Source organism: Ostrinia furnacalis, unplaced genomic scaffold, assembly GCF_004193835.3.
Source record: "Ostrinia furnacalis isolate ACB-3 unplaced genomic scaffold, ASM419383v2 OfSCF1084, whole genome shotgun sequence".
NCBI lineage: Eukaryota > Metazoa > Arthropoda > Insecta > Lepidoptera > Crambidae > Ostrinia > Ostrinia furnacalis.
The window spans coordinates 516,116-530,877 of NW_021131323.1; the positions used below are offsets into that span (position 1 = coordinate 516,116).

General features: G+C 35.8%; 1 protein-coding gene across 2 annotated transcripts in view; it reads right to left on the reverse strand.

Moving 5' to 3' along the window:
• The window catches only part of mtg (mind the gap), a 71,734-nt gene that overhangs the window by 9,053 nt on the left and 47,919 nt on the right, over window positions 1-14,762 (reverse strand). The window lies entirely within an intron of this gene.

Consider the following 14,762-nt stretch of genomic DNA (forward strand, 5'->3'; position numbering starts at 1 on the left):
TGTCTTTTCGAGCACTTTAGTGTTAGATAATGTCCAGGGTCCTGAGATTAAGAAATAACTAAAAAGTGTAAAATAAAATTATAATAAAAATAAACTTTTTTAAAAACAAGCTTTTATTCTGAATTTCGAAAGCTTGTAGCGCAAACAGAGAAAAAGAGGAATAAATTCCATGCGCGATACAAACTTTCGAAATTCAGAATAAAAGCTTGTTTTTAAAAAGTTTATTTTTATTATAATTTTTTTAGATTGTAAGTGCTCACTAAGACGGGATTTTGCAAAATTCAATACCTTACGAGGTTAAACGGGATCTTATTTATTTATTTTTTACCTTAAAATTAAACAAACAAAGTAAAAGGGACTTGATCTTTTGGCATTAGTTTATTTCATTCTCATTCACAGTCATTAACAGTTCATTCTTGGTCATTCGACGATAAAGTTTTGCATAAGTGCGGGGTTTTCCTTGTGATGCCGAGCGGGCGTGACCAGCCAGGATATAAGGCGATTTGACCCAGATTTCACTTGAGCTCGACTATAAAGTATAGTCTGACTATATCGGCCTACGCAGTCAATGCTGTGTTTACCTTACTGTGGCTTTGTTATTATTAGGAGATTTGTTTTGATCTTGTAAAATGTCCTTAGTGTACGAGTAAGAGGTCTAAAGAAGCTTACTCTGCTAAACGCACGCATCTTATGGATCGCGCGGAAAATAGTTTTTATGTTTCATCATTTTTTGTTATTGCTCTTTTTGGTTTGTTTTGGGGGCAGACGTGATGCCCTAAACAATTGCTTAATTTGCTTAAGGGTTAATTCGGCTCATATTGTGATGTGGTTATTAACTTATACTTAGTCAATTTGTATAAATTTCAACAAAATACGACAATATACGTGGACAGCTACCATCTCAATTTTAATAAAAATCTACTTGTTTTAGTTTTAATTTTACATTTTAATCTATTTGCTCTGTCGCAACCTGTAGGAATGATGGCACTAGTAATGATACTCGAGTAAGACAATCTACTTAGACAATCTCTTTCCTTGGTCTTATTATTATACTCATAACTAATCAAGCTTTATAAGCATCATTCAGTTAAGTGGTAACTCAAGGCTGTCTCCAGACACATCTGAAGTAGTTAGTGCTAATGATCATCTAACTGAGCAAATAAAACCTGAAGGTTTGTTTCGTTTAGGTTTCACTCGTCATTAAGTACTACTTAAGCCAAGGCTTTGGATAAATGTGGCAACCTTTTTTGATATTCTTACCGCTCAAGTTCATTAGTGGTACCTAACCTACTTAAATTTTTATTCTGTTTTGTACATTTTCGAAATTTGATTAGGGACGTACATCTTGTCTCCTTTAGAATGTATATCACGCCTTTTATTATTAAGGATTTTTATAATCTGTTTTTATTTAGGGACTTTTGTCCTTTATTAAGGTTGTAACAGCGTGTATATCTACTTTCATAAAAATTGCTAAAATATACTGCAAAAAGAGCTACTAACTTTAAATTTAAATATTTTCATTTCCTAGTGCCTACCCTGTTTAAAAAAGTTTGTTGACAGACTAATCCAGAAGCTGTTGCAACTTTAACAACAAACCAACCGCTTTAATTCAACCTTTTGTAGCAACCCCATCATCAATGTTCCAACCATTATTTAGTTATTAAAATTAATGTTCCGACTCTCCGTTAGCACGTAATTTAAATAATAATTCCAGTAGTAACGTTGCGACAGTAATCTGCGTTTAGTAACACATAAACAGTGGCGTGCAAGAGCCAGGAAGGCAGTTACATAAACAATAATCAGCTGACGAACGACAAAGTTGGGGAAATGGCCCATGAGGTGACCACAACCTGAATGCAGTAAAGGTAAGCCTACACATAAGAGACTAGGTATATGAAATATTTGACGGGTTACAAAGGTATAGTTTCTTATGAATGTAGCCATGTAGCGGTTGTCAAACGGCTTTGCAGAATTTAACTCCCATGTCCTCCCTAACAGATTAAATTTCAAAAGTCACTTTTCTAAGCGATAACATATTTGAAATTTCAGCTTTCTAGGCACAACTTTTGACTGTACCTGCACATTTATCCTTCTCTGGAAATCAAGCTTTACGTTGTGGTAAATAGTCTACTGTTCAATCGTTTTCAACTTTGTCAGACAATGGCTTTCCTCAATAATTTTAGACAGGTATTTTTGGCAGGTTGCCTAGTGTTTTGAAACAACGGGTCAAATCAATAATAAATATTTCACATAAGTTGAATTGCACCAAAAGTTAAAGTAAGATGGTGCAACTCAGCCTTCATTTCAAATATTTTTCCTATGAAATTGCTTCAATAAAATACTTGAAGACACGTGGAATGCTATTGTTACTGTTTATTTTTATTTACTTTTAAATTCTTCTGTAAAGTTTTTCCTGATAATTAATCAATATTTGTGACTCATCCATCATTTCACAACTAGACACACAAACAAAAATTAATAGATCTATTAAATCAATTACGCTGACGTAGTAGTTGTTACCCAATTACTTAATTAATCAATCGGTTAATTAAAAGATAGTGCAACACTGTTTAATTCAGTTCCTTCCGTTATTGCGCTCATTTCGTATGGATGATTCAGTTTTTGTGTGTTGCTCAATATTGGATACTGATTATAATGCAAAGGTGAGATAAGAAATAGGTAATTATTCGCACGAAGTATTTTAGAAACTCCGATCTGCACAAGGTTTTTATTTTATTTATTAAATGAATTGATGATTTTATCTGAGAGCAGTTTCTGTATAACTTAACAACTCCAAGATTTTGACGAATAAAGATCTAAAATACAAATCTGCCACTGTTAAGTTAGTTACTGCGCTATTACAACCATGGACTTTAGTTTACATTTACATTAATGGTCTTCAAAGTAGGTATTTGCTCACCTATTGCCTCACTAGTGGCATGAGAGGAATGTGATGGTAAATAAGATTTTTATATTTATATTTTGATCAATCCGTCTAATTGAGCCGTAACCATAATGCTTATCAAAATCTAAAAAGATTTAACTCATACAGGGTGTGTAATATTCCATCAATGACATATCACATCCTGCACCAGTTCCAATGACATAACGGCGTGTGTCATCGCCGGTGACTTGTGGGTGAAATGGTAGTCCGGTTCGATGCCCGTCGAGGCGGATGTTTGGGAGAAAGGCTGCCTCACTAGTGGCATGGTCAGCAGAACTGTGAAGACTCGCGCATTGTTGTTTATTAAGAAAGTTGTAAGGTGCGGTAGTTTTCATAGATGAGCTATTTTTAACACAGTGTTGCTATGGTCTAGTCATAGTGATAATAATATGAAATTTCAAAAAGTTCATTAGGTACCTACTTAAAATCTTATTTATCAACTTCATTTAAAATCACATTTAGTAAATTATATGCTAGCTTTTAATATAAAGGAATCGCTATTGTAAACGGTAATTAGAGTGGATTCTACCAAAAATTAAACGCTAACTTGTTTGTACCTACTTAATAGCTTAAAAAGCTTTGCGGTCGAATAAGTTAAGTCATTAGCGATTTTTCTGTCTTCAAGCATAAATGGTTTAGCCATTTGCACAATCATTTGGTCATTACCTATGACCCCATATGCTATGAAACCATTAAGGTATATCGTACAGACATTTCCGTAAACGAGAATTTGAAGAGTAACCAAAGAACAGTTCATTTGAGATTGCGGTAACAAATAATCAAGATTTTTGCTCACCGAACTCTGACAGAGCACACTGAAGGCCAACTGTGCTTAGGCTGAGTTGCACTACCTAACTTTGACAGCAACTATAACGATAACCGGTGTTTTTTTTTTTTTAGTTTGACTGATTTTTGACGTTTGTCAAAGCTAAATTATGGTGGTGCAACCGAGCCTTAGCTTGTCGGGAATCAATATTCCACAGACTAAGGAAAAAAATGAAGCCTCTGAGTGCTTTAAATTATTACAACACAAAATTACTTCAATGAGTTAAATGTGCCTTTGATCTTATAGAAACGTGGGTGTCAGACTATTGCACTTCTATTTTTGTATTGACCAAATCAATTTTAAGAGCTAACCAGTTGCTTTCACAATCAGATTTGCTAATGCTCTATGTAACAAATGAATCATGAAAAGGACTTATCTATTACGTTGTGTACGAGCTTAGGACTGCTTTTGATAATCGTTATGTAATGTCTCTACCATTATCGCCTTTTCACATCAGACCTTTGTAGCATAGCGCTCTATAAAGAGGACCTATGACCTACTGATAAATAGAATGTATCTAACATAAAACTTATTTAATTACGTGTGCACTAAAAATAGGTTTTTTTAAGAATCTCTGATAACACAATTTTCAATTGTTATCTACGTGAAGTTAGGATTATTAACTTCTCATGGAACGTCAATCAATTCGATCTAGAACACAAGTATTTTTATGCTTGCTCTGCTGTATCAAAGGCGATTAATAGGTATATTAAAAATATCGCACTGAAAGTATGTTTCTAAAATGTAACGATTGATAAAAACTATCTTAGTAAAATACGATTAAACAACAAAACAGTATTAAACACAGTGCACTCGTACGCTTCACATCCAAAGAAGGAAAAGTGAAAATTATCTATAGCACTGATGGAGCGTGCCGCCACCACTTGAGCATGTCTGTGAAATGCACAGTATCATTTACGATCTAAGTATGATATTATGTTTAATAGTCTAATCAACAGTGGAAGTGGAAATTATTCCATTAAAATGGAAATAGACAATATTGAGCTAAGTTTTTCTTTAAGGAAATAATTATAAAGGCATAGAAATACATATTAAAGGTCCAAGTTTCATTGCTTTCATAAATTATTATGGTTGTCCTTCTTTCTTTAACTTACTTATCATTTATTTATTTAATTGAATTAGTCCCAGCGACTATGATGCTTAAAAAATAGTTCACTTTACTCGTATCTTTCTAAGGCTGAGTTGCGCAATCTTACTTCAACTTTATCACGTCAAAAATCTGTCAAACTCCATACAAAAAGTACCGGTTTGTTATGTTACGGTTAAAGTGAACAAACTCAGCCTTAGATAATAAATTTGGGAATATGTAATTTTATCTACTGTATTATATTATTGTAATTATGTGTCTGAAGTTAAAATACAAGTTTCCCATTCGGTTCCTTAATCACAAACGAACTTCAAATGTAACCATTGAGCTCCAACAACTCTATGTCATCCATTACGCCGCAGTTACATATCATCTAACGTGCGTAACAACCTGATCACTTGACTTGATCACTGTTAAATCACCGTGAAATATCATCATTGTTGTAACGTCATTCTGGTATTGAGTAAAAGTTGACCACGGCTGTTAGACTTATTGTTATGGTATCATTAGTCTTTATGGTATTGTTGTGAGTTATGGATGATATCTATTTAGAGAGATAACGCAATCGAAGACATCAGTGATTTTAGATGGGTATTTCACTCGTATTAAATTGTTGCAGACAATACTGATACATAGTCACAATTAAGCTTGCCCTATCGTCAAAGTCAAAGTCAAAGTCAAAATTTCTTTATTTGTTTAGACTAATAAATAGTTCTTACAAATCGTCATTTTGCTCTTAAGGAGGCTCTACATGTCTCATAATCTTTTTACCCTACCAGTGCTTCGAGACCAACATTTGGCAAGTGCTGAGAAGAAGCGCCGCAACAAACTAGTAGGTATTAGTGCAGGCTAAATACTAAACTACGCACGTCCTAAAATTTACTTCAGTGGCAGGTCTCCCACTAGGTGGACCGACGATCTGGTGAATGTCGCGGGAAGTTACCCTGGATGCGGGCAGCGCAGGACCGGTCGTTGTGGAAATCCTTGGGGGAGGCCTTTGTCCAGCAGTGGAAGTCATTTGGCTAAAAAGAACGAATGCTTTACGAGCCCTATCGTCATTTTAGTACAACATGGAAGTCTTTAAATAGACTTCGGACGCATTCTTGGATGGCTTAAACATGGAGTGCAGGTGCGGATTTGTTCCCCAGTCGATGAAGCACCTAATGTCGTGCCCTGAGTGCCCAAGCAACTGCACTCAGGAGGATTTGAGTGCTACTGACAACGCCACTCTTGTGGCGGAGTTTTGGGCTGACACTGTGTAGGTTTGTTGTCGACACGAAAAGAAGAATAAGTACAACATACATCTGGTACCTACTATGAGTAGAATTGGGCTTTATGGGCAGCCACTGATTTATTATTAAAGAAAAGTCGTGAAAAAAACGACCTTCGAGGTCGTTTTTACCGTGAAAATTACCCACAAACATTCCCCATCTGTACACTTCAACGAATCCATTGCCCTTTGCGATTCCGTAAAACAAGCCTTATCACTTTCACTTCATTTCACTGCCCAAAACGGTGCATGTAAAATGGATTGTTTATTATAATAATAATAATTCTTGACTCGACACTTGACATAGCAGCTTTCCAGGGAAAGTGAGAGTGACCAGTTCTGCTTTATTATGAGCATTAATATTTATAAGTATGGCAAACGTTGTTGAAGGGCTCTTGTTTGGATGAAAGTGAAAACTTCTGTTCAAGATGGAAGTGTTGTTAGAGAAAAAGATGTAAATACGTAGGTTATAGGTACTATATTCGGGTGGAAAATAAAACATATCAAGCTGAGTACAATGACGTCTTTAGTTGAAATACTTTAAATTTCACAACAAAAATACATATACAGTGTGGTCCAAATATAGTCGTGGCTTAATAATTTTATTAAAGCAAATAGTTCGTTCGTTCGTTTCAGCCGAAAGACGTCCACTGCTGGACAAAGGCCTCCCCCAAGGATTTCCACAAAGACCGGTCCTGCGCCACTCGCATCCAGGCGCCTCCCGCGACCTTCACCAGATCGTCGGTCCACCTAGTGGGACGCCTGCCCACGCTACGTCTTCCAGCTCGTGTAAAGCAATAGTAATTTTTATTAATTACCTCTTTTTTTAGAAACTTTCATTAGATTTTTACACTTGCAACAACAGTGAAGTTGAATAATTTATTGAAAATTGACAAAACATGTTTTTTAAGAGTTATAAATATTAATTTATTTTCGTTATGTCACAAGTTATTTATGTTTGCTTATTTGCAATGTTTTACAAATAGGTGAAAACAGCTGTTTTCCGTACAAATATGTCATAATAGGGAGACAAAATCTGCATACAATGCCACTGTTAGCACGTCAAGTGTGGTCGCAAAAAACGCATATACTATGTGCTAACTATTGGCCTAAAGGCAGACCTTTAGCTTATGGGTGATCAGGCTGATTCTTACGAAACTGATTTGTTATTAAATTATAGACTGGCTTAACTTTCAGTAGATTTACTGGAATTAACACAACATGAAACATGTAGGGTAAACCAGAGAGTAATTGCCCACTGGTAGTGATTGCCCGTTTTAAGAATAATATTGTCAGGTGCTGACTTTGAATCACTGTAGTTAGATTTGAATTTACTAAGTAGATGGCTCCGAGATCAATGTACAGTACATTTAAAATTTACAATAGGATACACTAAAAAAAACAGTTATGGCGGATTTTGTCAAGACGGGTGAAAATGTTACTCAAACAGGTAAAGACTTTAACAATTTTACCTACTAAGGAATTACTAGCTTAGAGGTTAATTTTTTTTTGCAAGTTATTTAATATTCAAGTAATGGTGTATAGTCATGATGAAATTATAAGTGTTTTCTCCATTATCAATGAAAATAACTGATAAAATTTAATTTCTATCGGTCATTTTAACGGTGGGTAATCACTGCACGTAAATCTGTATATTTTCAGTTATTGCCCACCATTATTTCAGTTATTGCCATATGTTAATGTATAGTTATTGCCCATGGCAATTATTATTAGAGTGTTGCCACCATGCAGTAGCAGTGTTTAAGTTGCTCATTGCTAGACTTGTTTTGCAATTTACGCATAAATATTGAAATGACTTTTAATGTTTCATTTTCAGTATGCCAAAGACTCCAAAAGTTCAATATAGGTAGTATAGAAAATTTGCAAAAAGCGATCGAAGCTGTACAAGATGTATCCAACAATTTATCTACAAGATAAATTGCTGAAAAATATGGTTTGGCATGAAAAAATTGATAAAAATTCAAACGCAAATACAAAAAATGAAAATCCTACGTTGAATCTACTAGTGAAAATGTTAATTGTAAGGAGATAGATACAACTTTAGGGAAGAATATCCAACAGCAAATTGAACATTTTGAGCAACCACTTGAACTGATATCAAAGAAGATAAAAAAATAAATACATATAACATTCAAATTTTTGCGTCATCTTTGTTTTGAAGTAGATGATTCTGTCTCTACCGATTCTGACTCATCAACCGAATCTGATTCAGCTCAAGAAATATTTGATAATATGTTAATAAGGCCAAACGCAATTTATTTTGAAATTTTGAAGTACTAGAATTTAAGTTTAATGTTTTGTTTTGTTAATTTAAAGCCTATTTTGTCATTTTAAAATTGATTATTTTGTTTTAAGATACTGGGCAATTACTGTGCTTTGATGTGGGCAATTAGTGTAAGTAATGGGCAATGACTGTACTTTTTGGAGGATTTTAAATTGATTTCAATATTTTCTAAGTTACGTAAGTTTTAACTAAAAACTGTTAATATTCTGTTTAACAGTTTATTGAGTTATAAGAAAAAAGTCATAAATGGTCGATAATTAAAATACTTTCTTTAATTTTTTATCTCAATACCTTTAACCGTATTAAAATAATATGCACTATTCCACAAAAAATACTTTTTCACAGTTCTAATTTGACTGCAGAATTGTTACTAAGTACAACTTCTTTAACAGCCGATTGAGAAACTCGATCCTCCTTTTGTTAAAGTCGGTTAAAAAATAAATATTCACCATGATGCAAACTCATAGAATTTTTTAGACATTTTGTCGAAATAGAGAAACCAGAAACCAGAGTTGAATTGACAGCTTAGTTGCAAAAGCTTATGTAATGCTATTTTAATACAGTGATTTACATATTAGATATTGAACAGTGAGTTTTGATTGAGAGATTCAATATTGAACAGTACTCGATTCATATTTCGTTACATAGTTTCGCTAGTTATCTTATCTTATCTTGTTTAGGGCCGCCCATGAACCACTGGGATGTTTGTGCTTCTCCTTACCTTTATTCCCTCTCATCCGCAAAAATCTTATTCATAAAGTGAATCAAGTACTTGCATGAGAGGGACCTATACATATGTAATGTTCTGGTACCGCATAAGTCGACCCCAGGACACCTATCCTAGTTTTCGTTAGCGCATCGCATTCGCACAGCAGGTGTTTCATGGACTCCGCATGTTCTCCACGTGCTCGACAGCTCTCGTCTCGAGTTAGGCCCATCTTTTGAAGCATATGGTTCGTAGTTTCAATACAACTTCTATATTCTCCTAGCAGTATCCAATCCAAGTTCTCAAGTAGCGAATCAAGATCTCACGCCCGTAATCACAAACATTACTATGAGGTCTCACAGTGTGCGTGGACGCACAGGGTGACACAAGAACCAATCACAGAGCTTTATTCAACGCTGTGCGTTCGATTTGCTGCTGCACTTAAGCAAGCATCGTTTGTGAATACGGGCGTAAAACCCATCAATCAAGGCNTGGTGGTGGAAACCCTTTGGTGTAGAGAGCTGAGCTTGTCCATCGCAGCTTGGTTGGGTCGCGCTGCTACCGGCGCCATCGGTCGCATCATTATTCTGTTCTGCTTGCCGCGTTTCTGTAACAGGATAGGTATATCGTTAGCAATTTCCTTCATTATTTCAATGCACGATGAATGTTAGTAGTTCATAAAGCTTGTTCGAACTTTTTTGCCGTTATGGATCCGTTCCACTGAACCAAATATGTTTGGTCTCGAATCGGATCCGGTTGTGTTTCTATAAACAATTTGCAGTTTAATTGGACAATCTCCAGTTGGTCCGATTAAACGCTTAACCGAATAACGGTAGCACACATCCCTTTTTAGAAATAACGGTATTTCATCTCACCTAGTCTAGGTTATTGAATATTAAAGAAAAAGTGCTGTTTCTCGCTTCAAGCCTTATACAGAATGGAATCTTGTGTTTCTAATGGTAAAACAAGAAACAAAATATGGCTGAACTAATATGCAATTTATTTCTTACTCAAACTCATCTATCTGCTGTGAATTTATTTTTTACTCAAACTCATCTGCTGTGATTTTATTAATTTAAATCATTAAGTTTTTGCAGGATAAGGGATTGCAATAAAATTGCGTTTTCAATCAGTTTACGACTTTGAGACAGCCGCGTAGGTAGATTAGAAAATGCTGTTTATTGCCTGTGACTTGCAATAAATATTTAATATACGATTTCCAGTCCAGACGTTTCAAGTTTTCAACGAGTTTGTCGGGTTATAATAACGAAGATTTGCGAGATTTAGGAAAAATCACTATAATTTGCATAAATTCATAGTTCTATGATCCTTGAGTTTCAGTTAGACAGACCACAATATTAGGCTGTAATGAAATCTGACAGCTTATAACGAATCGCAGTATGTTTCACAAGTCGCTGAACAAGTGGACAAAATTACCACTGACATTATCTACCAATCAGTGATCTCACTGCACCCACATTTAGAAAAAACTATCGTAAACTACATAACAGCTATTGATTTCTGACCTCGAACACAAATGGGTTAAATAGTAACATACAACGAATCTTAGGCTGAGTTGCACCACCTAATTTTGACCGTAACTATGACGATAACCGGTGCTTTTTGTATGGAGTTTGACAGATTTTTGACGTTTTTCAAAGTTAAAGTAAGATGGTGCAACCCAGCCTTAGTATTATGTATTATTTAACAGAAAAGGATATCTACAATGAGCGTAATTTACCATTATAATCTGCATTATATTTATGGATTGACTGTCGTAATTGCGCCATAGATGTTCGACATTCATTTAAAAAAAAATAGCTGATTTTCATACCCTAAGTACCTAAATAAACGACGAGTCCCCGAAGACTACAGATCATCGGCCGATAGTTTGGTCAGGTTCTAATTACAAATTAGAACCATGAATTGTCTGATACCAAATGAGAGAGAGCTGTAATGAGCCTGACCAATGTATTGGCCGACATAAAGTCTGCAGTCTGCGGGGTGACCAAGGGTTACTTCAGATTCCTACCTCTTGCTTAGCCGCTGGCCTCGGTGACGAGTCGATAATATTTGGTGGAGCTCCGTTCCTGACGCTGACGGATCTCCGCCGGCTGGGGTCCAAGTTTGTGAGGGACTGCTCAAAGCCCAGCTCATCACCGAGGCTGAACCCTGGAAGTAACATACAAGAAGGTTTTAAAGACATATTTAGGCACTGGCTTTTAACAATTTAAGCTGATTTCAGCAGCGCAGGATGGTTATTGCGGAAATCCTTGGGGGAGACCTTTGTCCATCAGTGGACGTCATTCGGCTAAAACGAAGCTGATTTCGTTTGCCCAAGCCGTATGATTATGCTAATGTGGAATAGGAATATTTTTTCTGTGTATTTCATAAAAGGCGACTATTGGACAAATATTTCAAATTCAGGCCTCGCCAAAATGTCAGAGTGGAGAAGAGTGTAGGTCAATCCTACATTTAATTTTTGTCTTTTGTGCTCCTGCTGTGGAGACTAAAGGACATAATAATGATAAGCTTAGCTATCAATTTAGCTATCAGATATTTACTGTCCCGTAGCAGTGGTAGGGTTAATACTGGGACATGAAAAAGTGCTTTTTAAAAGCCTACTTGCAAAAATAAATGAGATTTTTTTATGATGAAGATGAACCCGATAACTCCCGTTGTGTTTAAAAATAGTACCATCTTTGAAGACAATCGTTATCGCTTCGTGTCATATTAGTAACACATTAGTGACCACGACATGCATCGTGACTTTGGCCCTACTTGACCAGCAAATGTGACCGGCAGTCGCCTTTCCAACGATTGATGATTGATGACCAGTCCGACCCTGATACCATCGGAACTGACTACTTATTTTGCTAAGTAACCTCTATCCTCTATACTGAACTTTCCAATGCAATTTTATAATTTGGTGAATGTAAATCTATAGAGAAAGTAGCGATAGTTGGTAGCAACTAGGTATATGCATTATTAATTATTACTGGTATTATTTTTGGTTATAAGGAGCAATAGAAAGTTGTAAGTAATTTGAATGAGATCTCATTTTATTTTGTAGTGCTCCAAAAATACGTGAACTTTTAAAAATGAGATCATACTGAAGCTTGAGATGCACTTATGGACACATTTATGGACTAAGTCCTACCACAGGTCCTACTATAATAAAACATGACATTGGGGGCAACTGGGACATTATTTTTTACGAATTCCCAGTTACCCGAATTCACAGTGGGAGCGATTCCGGAGGGGGCGACTGGGAATAACCGCAAATAAAAAAGTATCGACTTGGTAGAACTTACCTAAGCTGGCATGTGCTTTGAGTCCTCCAAGGTTCCGTACCCTGAAGAGGCCAGACTTTTTGAAGGCACAGTTGATTTTGAACCCAAAGTCTGATTCTAGCACGCATGTTGGCTGCGCGAGATCTGAAAAAAAAACATTAATTTAATTTAAAGATGTTATTAAATCTATATCTATAAAACTCATTGACTGACTCACTCATCACGAAATCTCAGAAACTACAAGTGCTAGGAGTCTCAAATGCATGGGGGTTCCTTTTAGATCGTAGATACTTACTAAGACGGGATTTTGCAAATCAATCCCTAACGAGGTTAAACGGGATCCACGCGTACGAAGTCGCGGGCGGCCGCTAGTACTGAAATAAGGCTTTGTACTTCAAACCCCTAACACCTTGAAGAACTAAACAAACAAAGTAAAAGGGACTTGATCCTTTGGCATTTGTTTATTTCCCACAGTAAAATAGCATAATAAAACGAGAAACAACTCATTAACAGTTCATTCTTGGTCATATTAATATAAAGTTTTGCATAAGAGCGGGGTTTTCCTTGTGATGCCGAGCGGGCGTGACCAGCCAGGATATAAGGCGATTTGACCCAGATTTCACTTGAGCTCGACTATAGAGTATAGTCTGACTATATCGGCCTACGCAGTCAATGCTGTGTTTACCTTAGAATGTGGCTTTGTTATCATTAGTTGCTTTGTTTTGATCTTTAAATTGTCCTTCTACACTAATATTATAGAGAGGATAAATTCGAATGTTTGTATTTTATTTGCCCCGAAACTACTGAACCGATTAAAATTCTACATTATTTCTGATGAACACAGGCTGTACGAAATTTGCCGGGCAGCTAAATAGTAGTGTAAAAGATTAAGCTTACTCTGCTAAACGTGTCTAATAGGTATTAGTCAAATATTTTGTTAAGAAAATAATAAAAATGCCAGTAGATATTAAGCCGACTGACAAACAGAATCTAACGAAATTCAGCACCACGAATTAGGACAGTTCCATTTTAATTTCAATAAAATTACCCTTTGTGATTAGCATTACAATCAATTGCACAGTCGCAAACTATAGTTATGATGACACTCGAGTAATCATCTTCTACTTAGACAGTCTCTTTCCTTGGTCTTATTATTATACCCATAACTAACCGAGCTTTATAAGCATCACTCAGAGAGTTGAGTGCTTACCCCAAGGTTGTCTCCAGACACATCTGAAGTAGTTAGTGCTAATGATCATCTAACTGAGCAAATAAAACCTGAAGGTTTGTTTCGTTTAGGTTTCACTCGTCATTAAGTACTACTTAAGCCAAGGCTTTGGATAAATGTGGCAACCTTTTTTGATATTCTTACCGCTCAAGTTCATTAGTGGTACCTAACCTACTTAAATTTTTATTCTGTGTTTTGTACATTTTCGAAATTTGATTAGGGATGTACGTCTTGTCTTCAGCGTGTTCTACTTAGTCTACTTACATAAAAATTCTATTTACAAAAAACTATGTAAAAAATACTGCGAAAAGAGCTACTGACTTTAAATTTAGATATTTGCATTTCCTGGTGCCTAAGATGCATAAAGAAGTTTGTTGCAGACTAATCCAGAATGCAACCTTTTGTAGCAACACCATCAACAATGTTCCAACCATTATTTAGTTATTAAAATTAATGTTCCGACTCTCCGTTAGCACGTAATTTAAATAATAATTCCAGTAGTAACGTTGCGACAGTAATCTGCGTTTAGTAACACATAAACAGTGGCGTGCAAGAGCCAGGAAGGCAGTTACATAAACAATAATCAGCTGACGAACGACAAAGTTGGGGGAATGGCCCATGGGGTGACCACAACCTGAATGCAGTAAAGGTAGGCCTCCACTAGACTAGACTAGGTGTATGAAAGATCTGACGGGTACATAGGTATGGTTTCCTAAGAATTTAGCTTTTGCCAAGCAGAATTTGATTCCAGATTCCTAAAGATCTAAAAGGAGGTTTGAAAAATCGTCTAAAATTTTAGTTTCTAGAGCTTTCTAGACTTTGGCGGTCCTTGATGTAAGTTTTGATTTTAGGAACTGTTGTCCATCAGTGCATATCAAGCTTTATATTGTGGTAAATTATTGGTGTTCATTGGTTTTCAACTTTGTCAGACAATGGCTTTCCTCAATAATTTTAGACAGGTATTTTTGGCAGGTTGCCTAGTGTTTTGAAACAACGGGTCAAATCAATAATAAATATTTAACTTAGGTTGAGTTGCACCAACTTACTTTAACCGCAACTATAACAATTAATGTACCACTAGT